The sequence below is a fragment of the Lycium barbarum genome, chromosome 2 (genome assembly GCF_019175385.1).
Source record: "Lycium barbarum isolate Lr01 chromosome 2, ASM1917538v2, whole genome shotgun sequence".
NCBI lineage: Eukaryota > Viridiplantae > Streptophyta > Magnoliopsida > Solanales > Solanaceae > Lycium > Lycium barbarum.
In genome coordinates this window covers 25,521,493-25,532,521 of record NC_083338.1, presented here as the reverse complement: position 1 = coordinate 25,532,521, position 11,029 = coordinate 25,521,493, and positions in this window count along the sequence as shown.

Below are 11,029 nucleotides of genomic sequence, written 5' to 3'. Positions count from 1 at the left end.
AAACAATAATCGGGAAGAAATGACTTGGGAAGCAGAGGAGAAGATGAAATCTATGTACCCCCATTTGTTCCAATCCTCAGAAGAGATTCAAGATGAGACGTCGATGGTGTAAGGTATGTATGTTTCAGTTTTATGTTTTTGGTCGTGTGTGGCCATAAATGTGTTGATATTGTGATATGGCCCTGTGAGGCGAAGATATTGTGGGTTGTTGTAATGGAAAGGTAGTATCCAAATTACAAAGGAAACTCTGGCAAAAATTTTCTAGAATTCCTAAGTGTCGAACATTCGAGGACGAATGTCCCAAAAGGGGGGAAGAATGTTACACCTCGGAAATTTCTCCGTACTTGTATGATGAGTGGAATGATGAAAAATTGAGTGAATGATGTTTTATTAAGTCGGGAATGGCTAATTAAGAATTTTTGGAAATAAGAAAGTCGCGGAAAAATTTTCAGCCCAGTGGTCGTATATGGCACTATACGGGCGTAAAGTGATTTACGGACCGTATAGTGCAGTCGTCCTCCAGCTTGTCAACAATCTCAACTTTCTGTAAATTGTGAAAATGGTTCAATACGACTTGGAGGACGGCCCGTAAACTGGTTTACGGACCGTAAACCTCAGTCGTAAAATGCCATAATCCCCAGCCAAACTTTCTGTTTCTGGGATGCTTAAAAACGACCATGGAGGACGGACCGTAAACCACAATACGGTCCGTAAACTGCAATTTACGACCACTGTTCATCCCGACAAGAATTCATTAAAGATCAGATTTTGTGATTTTTAAAAGGGACTTAAGCCTCATTTCACTTCATTTTTCATCCATACACCTCAAGAGACCTCTAGAACATTCTAAATAATTCCTCCACAAGAATTCAAGAGAATTAAAGGGAATATAAAGACCAATAACACTAATTTCATGGAATCAAGTGTAAGAACACATCAAAGCATCTTCTAAGTCAAGAAATTCCCAAGAAGGTGGAACTAGGGTTTTGGCTAATTGAAGTATTTCAACTTAAGGATTGTTCAACCATCATCCAAGGTAAGTTTCATGATTTTTACATGTTGTTTGAAGTATTGGAAAGCCTAGACACTTGAAATGTAGAAGAACATAGAAATGAGTCATTATTGAGTGATAGTGACATAAATGAATGATAGTAGAATTGAACTATGAATATTGAAGTGTCGTGAATACAAATACGTTATAAATGATGTTTATATCATGAAACAAGCATTAAATGCATGAAAAAGCAAGGATGAGCTACAAGTAGAAATAAGGAAAATTGGAGGAAAATGGTGGATTTTGCCAAATGCATGTAAATGACGATTGTCGATTATGACATTGTGAATAATATTATGAATATTGGGAGTTGATATAGGACGTGAGAAAAGTAGTATGAACAAAGGAGACGCTGCCCAACTTCTCCTAGAATTTGCGATGCGTTCTTATAGTTAGTTTACTAATGTTGATACGAATTCTCTTATGAAGGTAACGACGTGATATCGACGGAGAACAAAGGAGCGATATCTTAGCTAAACGACCAAGGTATGTGAGGCTAGCCCTTATTTCTAATGGCATGAATCTTTTAACTTGAATCCCTATTCCTTTCATGAGTTCTTGCATTCTAAGAAGTTAAAAGCTTATGTCTATGAATGTCTATATGAGATAAGTTATGCGATATGATGACACTAGAATGATGACGATGTTATTCCTTGCCTACACTCACCTTATGTACTAGTCCTTTCAAGGTGAGGCGGAATGTCTATGATGGTTCCATAATGTAATCGGGGAATCACGACTTTACGTCACCCCGATAGAGTAAAGTTGATCATGAGTCTTATATACGCATTATGATAAGATAAGTATTTTATGATAAGCATATTACTATGAGCATTTACATTGAGCATGTCATGAGCATTTCACACCGGGCCTAGTTGGCCGGGCAGACACCGCTTCGGCGGGCGGCGATACGGATACACCACGACCTACGGGCGTGGGCAGACACCACTAGTGGGCGGCATGAGATGGTACCCCGGACGCGGGAGGCCTGGACGCGGGCTAATATTATTGATTATCACACCGTTCCGACATGGACGGGCAGCTTGCATATGATGCATACATGTATGATGATGAGTATGAGTAAGATAGCATGCATTACTTCATTTATGATTATCAGTCAGATCTAGATGTCTCATGTTGATGTTATCCTCATATTATTGATGTTTTCTTTCATTATGTATGCCTCTCATACTCGGTACAATATTCGTACTGACGTCCTTTCTTCGGACGCTGTGTTCATGCCCACAGGTAGACAGGGAGGAGAGCTTGGCCCGGGTCCTCAGTAGTTGTCAGCTGATAGATAGCACTCCATTGTTCGGAGGTGCTTATGGCTATTCTTTTGATGTACATTCATATATGCATATTTTGGGCATGACGGAGTCTTGTTCCGTCCATGTATTCATTATGTTAGTAGAGGCTCGTAGATACGTAGTGTGGGTTATATGGTCTCACAAGATGTTTTCTTATGTATGTATATTATTTTGATGGCCAAGAGGAAAATGTATATAAAGTATTTATATTTGATTAAATATGATTTTCCTACAATTGGTATGTAGAATTGATAAAAGAGTATTAAATGAGTAAGATAAGTAATAGAGTGAGCGATGCTCGGTAACTAGCTCCGGGTACCCGTCGCGGCCCCTAGTTGGGTCGTGACAATAATCATTTATATATATATATATATATATATATATATATATATATATATATATATATATAAGGCTAAGAAATAAAAAAAAATCCTATGGCATAATCATCCTTGACCTCAAAAATCGGAAGTACCTACCCCACACCTAAAAATATGCATTGTCCTCGATGCATGTATAGTAGAAAAAAAATTAAAACAAGGGTGATAAATACTCCCTGAGACCCTCTAGGGCCTAGCTAGCAGCATAATCCTCAACACTAAGGGTCGGGATGACCCCACACTTAATCCCAAACATGCTCCTCAACTTTCAACTTCGGGTACTCAGAATTCCCCTAATCTGCAAAACAAAAACAAAACACACGTGACACTATAAAAAAATAATCTAAAACTATTACACATTGGGTTGCAGCGCCTTAGTTAATGTCGTGGCACGAAATTTATCAACTTTATCGCTTTTCTCACCATTTGGAGCTTATGAATTGGGCCCCCAACTTGAATTCAAGTTTGTGACCACGAGCGGCGAGGGGTGGTAAGTAGATGAACAAGCCAAGCATAATATTTTTCATCTTACACTTTTTGGATTTCAAGTGACGAATGTCGTTTTGCCTTCTTGAGTTTTCAAATTGCAGGATATATGGCGTTTGAACTTCTTGAATTTCGACATCCTCTTTTTCCCTCGAATTGGAGTCAACAATAACCATATTTTTCAGAACAATGGTTGACTCCAATTTATATTTTTCTTTGGCATTCCCAATAAACTCATCTTCATGATTGACCCTCAACAAAGGGATTTACCTTTTCAGATTGAGCATTGGGGAGTTCATATTGATTCTGATCTGGATCGAATGCCCATGGCGAATTTTCTTCTTCTGTCATCAAACCAAGTTGGAGACTAGTTTCCAAGTATTTTTCTAAGACTTTTTGATTTTCGCTACCCTCACCTAGCAGACACTTCATCATGAGTTTGAACTCACCAATTTGGCCGTGCTCACAATAAAGATCAATGCTAACAAGTTTTCATGGAAAGATCCATTTTTTTTTAATTTCTAAAAATAAAATAAAACACAGAAAACAACTATATAAATATTCACAGGTCGGTTCAAAGCAAGTTAGCTTATTTTCTAAATTAGCCAAAATACACCAATTGTTCCCCGGCGACGGCGCCAAAATTTGATACGCTCAAATTACACCTTTTAATGGCATAACGCGGACGTTGTCAAATATAGTAACCCAACAAGGTTGGGGTCGAATCCCACAGAGAACAATATGTAGACGTTTAAGCAGATTAAGAATAATCACCAACAATAACTAGGCCGAACGCATCAATGGTGGTTTTAAAATATGGTTTTGATAAAGTACGAAAATATAAAATCTAATCTAGAAAGCAAGTAAATTGATCAATGGCCACAAGAATGGAATGAAAGAAACTAGTTCTCAAGTAACGATCCAATATATCTCACGAATTACAGATAATGGTAATATTATGTTAATTAGCCTCAGATAATGACTCAAAATTAACTTCTCCCGAAGATTAACTAGACTACCTAATTGAATATCCCTAAAGCAATTAGGAGCATTAAGAACACCCGACTATGTCTACAAGTGGTATCGCCTATTTCTAGGTCAATTTCCATTAGATGAGGGTTAACGCCCCAAATTTATGTTAATTATTCTATCCTAACCCCGTTCTTCCTCTTCCGAGTATCAAACAAAGTAAATGAGCGAGTCCTAGGGTTAGGCATTCCCTTGAGAAACATTGAAGAACAAGAATAATTAAAATAACAATAACTTACTTGATTAAAAATAATTTCGATCAATAAATAAGCACAACAAGAGTTTCAATCTCAATTGTCACTAAGAACTTCCCATAAATAAGGTTTGAATAAAAGAAAGAAAATATACGTAGGGACCCTAGCCTCCAAGTTTGTGTTTTATGCCAAAGATGTCTAAGAATTGTGACTTATGAAATATATATAGGTGTAGAAAAAAACCCAAATAAAATAACCTAGTCCAAAACTAATTGGGAAGACTTTTAATTCCGGAAATCCTTTTCCGTCGCACTGTGCAATGCAAGCAAGCAAATAACCTGCTGTTGGGCTCGCTTCCCGAGGAAATATATATGTCACGTCCGTTCTTCAAATTGAGCATATATTGTATCTTCATTATTTTTTTGTCTTCATCTAATTATCATGTAATGATGTTGTCTCCCACTTGTCTTATTTTCTTTTTTTTTTTCTTTCTTTTTCCCTTTCTTTTTCGTCCGCATGTCATTCAGTTTTTTCAAATCTCTTCAATTTCATACCGCTTTATTCCTACACATAAAAAAAATATAATATTAAGCATAAAATAATATAATTAATACTCAAAAGGTAATTAAAAGTATTAAAATGTGAGATAACAATGACTAAATATATGCATTTTTGACCGAACATCAGAAAGCCCACGTACAAGATTATATTACAGGCGAAGATCCGGAGATATGGGAAATTATTCAGAAAGTACCACTTATTCCCAAAACATCAACTTCCTCCTATGGCAGAGAATCAACATCAGAATTCATACCCAAAAATAAAAAGGATTATACATAAACGGACTTTCAAGTTATCCAAACAATGCAAAAGCTGAAAAGATACGTATATTTGGCCTTGGACCAAAAGAATACAGCAAAATTCCTCCTGCAAAACAGCCAAAGAAGTGTGGGATACCTTACAGACCAGGTATGGACAAACCAGGTAAAGAAATCAAAGATCTTCATATTAATTATTAAATAGGCAATAAAAATTATTTAAGATGAACGAAGGAAACTCCATTCAAGAGACGTTCAATAGGTTCACTAATATAACCAATGAACTTGATTCTCTAGGTGTGGAGATTCCTCAATGGAAGAAGACCGATAAACTGCTAGATATCCTACCTGATACTTGGGAAACCAAAGTTAATGTTATTACGGAGGCCAAAGTTGTGTGATACAATAACAATAGAGGATCTCATGGGAAACTTGAAAACATATGAGATGAGAAAGCGCCAGGCACAAAAAAATGCCCTGTCAACCAGAGATGTGAACCTGGTCCTGCAACCACTCAGAGCAAGGATTTCAGTGACGAACACATGGCCCTAATCAACAGAAGATTTTAAAAATATATTAGAAAATGAGGATTCTAATACAGAGGAAGTTCCTTAAGATCAAAAGGGTCCGAAAGAAATAATCAAGATGGTTGTTGGAGGTGTGAAAATACAAACCACTTTATAAAAGATTGCCCGGAAAAGGATGTCGATTGTAGAAAAAGAAGTGAACCTGATAGAAGAAGGATGGAACAGGTTCCTAGGAAGAGAATAACCATTGGGCGGGACCAAATTATACGAAAGGCTCTAGCAGCTATGGGAAACTCCTCAACTGATGATGAAGACAAGGATAAAACCCCAACAGATCACTGATAACAATAGAAGAATCAGATACAGAAGGTATGTTGGCGCTCATGACCAACTCTGATTTAGAAGATGATTATCTCGAGACAAACTTCTCAAAAGTCAAGGAAGATGTCAAAAAATTATCCAGAAAAAGACTTGAGTAAGTGATCCATATCGTCATTGATTCCCATGAAAACATCCAGAAGGAAAAAGGAAAATTAATGGAATTAATGGACTTGCTTCAGACAGATCTTATAAATCAAGAAAAATAGCAAGAATTGTTATGAGAGAGGATCAACAATCTTAAGGAACAGGTTCTTGCGATGACCCAGGAAAAGCAAACATTAGAGTAAGAAAAGGAAGAGCTAGGATGCACTATCACAACTATGAATGGCAGAGCTGAGCAATCTAAGAGGAATCAGAACATTACCCTCAAGATGATAAAGAAGGAATTGCAGACTGCGCAGGATAAAAATAAAAAATTACTGGAGGAGATGGAAAGTCAAAAGAAGAGGGAAGCACCCAAAGCAATGAGAGCTCAGAACACAAAGACGTGTGCGTATCCATTCACACAATTACGAAAGCCCAAAACTTCTAGCAGTGGTCAAGATAACTTAGAAGGACTTACAATACCCTGAGAGAAAAATACATATTGAACGTAGCTCTACATAAGAGGGAACGAATCAAACAGAAGCATGCAAAAATCAAAGGTCGCCTTGAAGAATGGAACCCAAGAAAAATTGGGTCCCAGACAACAATCCTTGACAAAAATAACTACGCTAGAGTTAGTGGATACAAGAACATGTGTGTTTGGTATGCACATATGGAAATAAAAATAATACGTGCTCTTACTAAAGGATGAAAAAACTAGTCCAAACAAGGATGTTGAAAGAAGCAGGCAACATACAAGACCTGATAGGAGAAATAGCTAAGGAGCATAAATTGAAGATGAACATTACAGCAGTCCTCCCCTATTGGCTACGAAAAGACAAGTCCTTGAGCACAGACAACACAAAAGCGAGAAAACTAGTCAAAGAACATGGTTCTTACGACTATCATGTATGCACCTCCTTTCCAATTGAAAGTTTCTTAAATATGTCTATACTGTCAATCTATCCTAGTTAGCCATAAAAACTCTCTCCAGAAAGAAACCAGCTTGAGTTGCCCTATACCAAAACCCAAGTTCGCAAAGTCCCTTCTTGTTTGCAAGTACATATCTATTGATCGGTAGACACCTCAACCTATACTTAGTGATAACCAATGGAGAGATCCCAAAGTCACACATGATATGAAATTGAAATATATGTTACAATAGAACATAAGTAGTGACACAGGGGGAAGGATAGAAGTGAGAATATGAAAAAAGAAAAGGAAGACACTGGACTTGGAGAATAATGAAAGAGTTAGTCTCTAGGGGGTAAAGGGTTTAACAAGAGGGAAGTCTTTAGGAATAAAAAGTAAAAAATTAGGCTGACTTCAAATAAACTCAGTAGGGATGGAGAAAGAGGACAAGCATGACTAAGAGGGGAACTAAAACTGATAGTACCAAAGGCGGACACATGTACTCACCTACATAGGGACTTACCTACACAAATGATCTTAAAAGAACTTAGTCCTTGCAGTTTATACCAAGCCTAACTCCTACCTAATGCCGACCTAACATTCAACTATTTGTGTGTATATATATATATATATATATATATCACGGCCGTAGAAGATTGAAGATGCTCCAATTATTGAAAGTTGCTTATTATTGTTATATATTGTACCCAGTTGTAAATTAGGTGAATTCATTGTAAAACAAAAATTATTTCTTATGTATAAAAGAATAGTCCTACTAGAAGACATTAGATGAACGAGGGCGGGGGGAGGAAAAGAAAAAGAAAATTATTTGAAGAGATAAGGTTGGAAGCAATATGTCCTGGCTAAAGAACTTGGTCGTCTTACACATCAAGGGGCAACATATCATTAGTACAGTTTCTATATTACCCAGCCGCCTATCAGGTTGCAATGAGTGAAGGGTAAGTCTTTAGTAGTTCAAGCAAACCATCATACTAACTTAGTTCTACAACCGATCCTTCAAACAGGTTTACAAAGAATGGAAGCTAAAAGACCTAGAATTCTGAGCAATCACTCTTACTTAGTCTTACCGACTCAGGAAGCTTACAAACCTTTCTGAACTCGAGAGTGAACTACTACGAGCTTACAAACCTCGTGTAGTGAGCTTTAGTTGTATCAACATGAAGTTGTAGTCTTAGAACAACATGGAGCTGGTTCCAAGAGGGAAGATTGTCAATATAGTAGCAAAGCTCAAGAGGGAAGAAGTTGATCCAGCGCTAAAGATGAAGTAAGATGGACTATTGAAGATTATTCGAAGCTACTCCAGATTTGAAGATAAAGTAAGCTAGATGGATTATTATTTGAAAATATATATGAAGCTGCTATGTGTTAGTCATCATAAGAAAGTGGGAAATTGTTGCGTAGCTGCTGACTCAATAATTATGATTGATACATAGAAGTTTTGATGATTTGACAAATAGTGTACCTAAGACAATCAACTGGAGAACTAAGGAGGAAATTATTTGAAGAACCAAATATCCAACCAAGAGCTCTAAAGGACTTAGTGAAGCAGTCACAACATTCAACAAGAACTGCTCAAAGGAACTGGTTCTCATGTAACTGGAGACTCAAGCTATTTCCATGATCGACTTAGAGGAGACGACATATTGACTGATTCCTATTCAATGCATAGAAGGTTTTTAGTTATGGTAATATGCTATAATATACCATAAGTTGAAACATGGAAATTCGCATTCAAGTAGGACAACGAAGTCGATACGCATACAAGAAAAGAAATGAAGAGCCAACTTTCAAGATTTATCCCTTCTAGTTCTTTTATTATAGTTAGGTTCTTTTGTGGTTCTCACCTATTTTCCCTTACATGTATTGGTAATAAGTGTTCGTTGGTTTCAATTATTGTTCTAAGTTACTATAGGTGGACTATTCATGGAACGGGTTCTTTAGGTTTGACAAGGAAGTTGTAAACCTATTTATCACTCTGGATTTTAGTAAAGATTTTGGAAAATCCTATAGGAAGATAGGTCGTACTTTTCGACCCCCTTGAGAAAGGAGTTTTCTACGTGAAAATCTTGTGTGTTATTTAATCAGCTGCAAATTCCTTTTTAAGCAAACTTCTTTAAGAACCTAATTCTTGAAGTGCAAAGTAGTAGCCCGATCCTAACACCTTGTCACGCCCCGAACCAGGGCCTGGACGTAGCACGGCACCCGGTGCCTGACTGCATGTGACCGAGCGAACCAACTGGCTGGTTGAATCAACATGTGTTATCAAAACATAACTGAATGTGGAAACAACTAAACACATGTTGATATACTAAAGGTCTGACCGAATGCGGAAATACTTAGACAATCTGAAATATCTGAACGTAGCCAACATAGCTTAAACCAAAACAACTGAACAACTGCCAACAAGGCTAACATAATAAATATCTGACTGTCTGAACTGTGTCTATGACCTCTAAGAATACTGAAAGGTAATTGTCTAAAAAGCTGTGAGAATTGCATGACTGATATCGCCCCGAAGGAAACTGGGGCTCACCACAGTAGCTGATACGAACACTCCTAAGTAGCTGGATCGTCAACCTGTATGTCGTTACCTGCATCGCGAGATGCAGGCCCCCAAGCAATAAAAAGGGACATCAATACATTTGAATTGTACTGGTATGTAAAGCAACTGAAGCAATAAAATACTGGAACTGAAATTGAAACTGAAACTGAACTAAATAGGAAAGCAAGAAGCTGAAGTACTCCCTGTTCTGGATGAAGGATCACCTATAAAACTGTAAATATAACTGTGTCCTAGGGCCCAAATAATGTGCACAAAAACTGTGGCCTCAGGCCTGTTACACCTCGGAAATTTCTCCGTACTTGTATGATGAGTGGAATGATGAAGAGTTTGAGTGAATGATGTTTTATTAAGTCGGGAATGGCTAATTAAGAATTTTTGGAAATAAGAAAGTCGCGGAAAATTTTTCAGTCCAGTGGTCGTATATGGCACTATACGACCCGTAAAGTGATTTACGGACCGTATAGTGCAATCGTCCTCCAGCTTGTCAAAAATCTCAACTTTCTGTAAATTGTGAAAATGGTTAAAAACGACTTGGAGGACGGCCCCCGTAAACTGGTTTACGGACCGTAAACCTCAGTCGTAAATTGCCATAATCCTCAGCCAAACTTTCTGTCTTTGAAATGATTAAATACGGCCATGGAGGACGGACCGTAAATCAAAATACGGTCCGTATATGGTGGTTTACGACCACTGTTCATCCCGACAAGAATTCATTAAAGATCAGATTTGTGATTTTTAAAGGGGACTTAAGCCTCATTTTAACTCATTATTCATTCAACCAACTCGAGAAACTTCTAGACCTCTCCACATACTTTATCTATAGAAATCCCAAAGAATCAAAAGAACATCAAGACCAACAATACCAAATTCATGAAATCAAGTGTAAGAACACAACAAAGGATCATGTAAGTCAAGAAATCCCACAAAGGGTGGAACTAGGGTTTTGGTTAATTGAAGTATTTCAACTTAAGGATTGTTCAACCATCATCCAAGGTAAGTTTCATGATTATTCCATGTTGTTTGAAGTATTGGAAAGCTTAGACACTTGAAATGTAGAAGAACATAGAAATGGGTCATTATTGAGTGAATAGTGACATAAATGAATGATAGTGGAATTGAGCTATGAATATTGAAGTGTTGTGAGTACTAATACGTTATAAATGATGTTTATATCATGAGACAAGCATTAAATGCATGAAAACGCAAGGATGCGCTAGAAGTAGAAATAACGGAAAATTGGAGGAAAATGGTGAATTTTGCCAAATGTACGTAA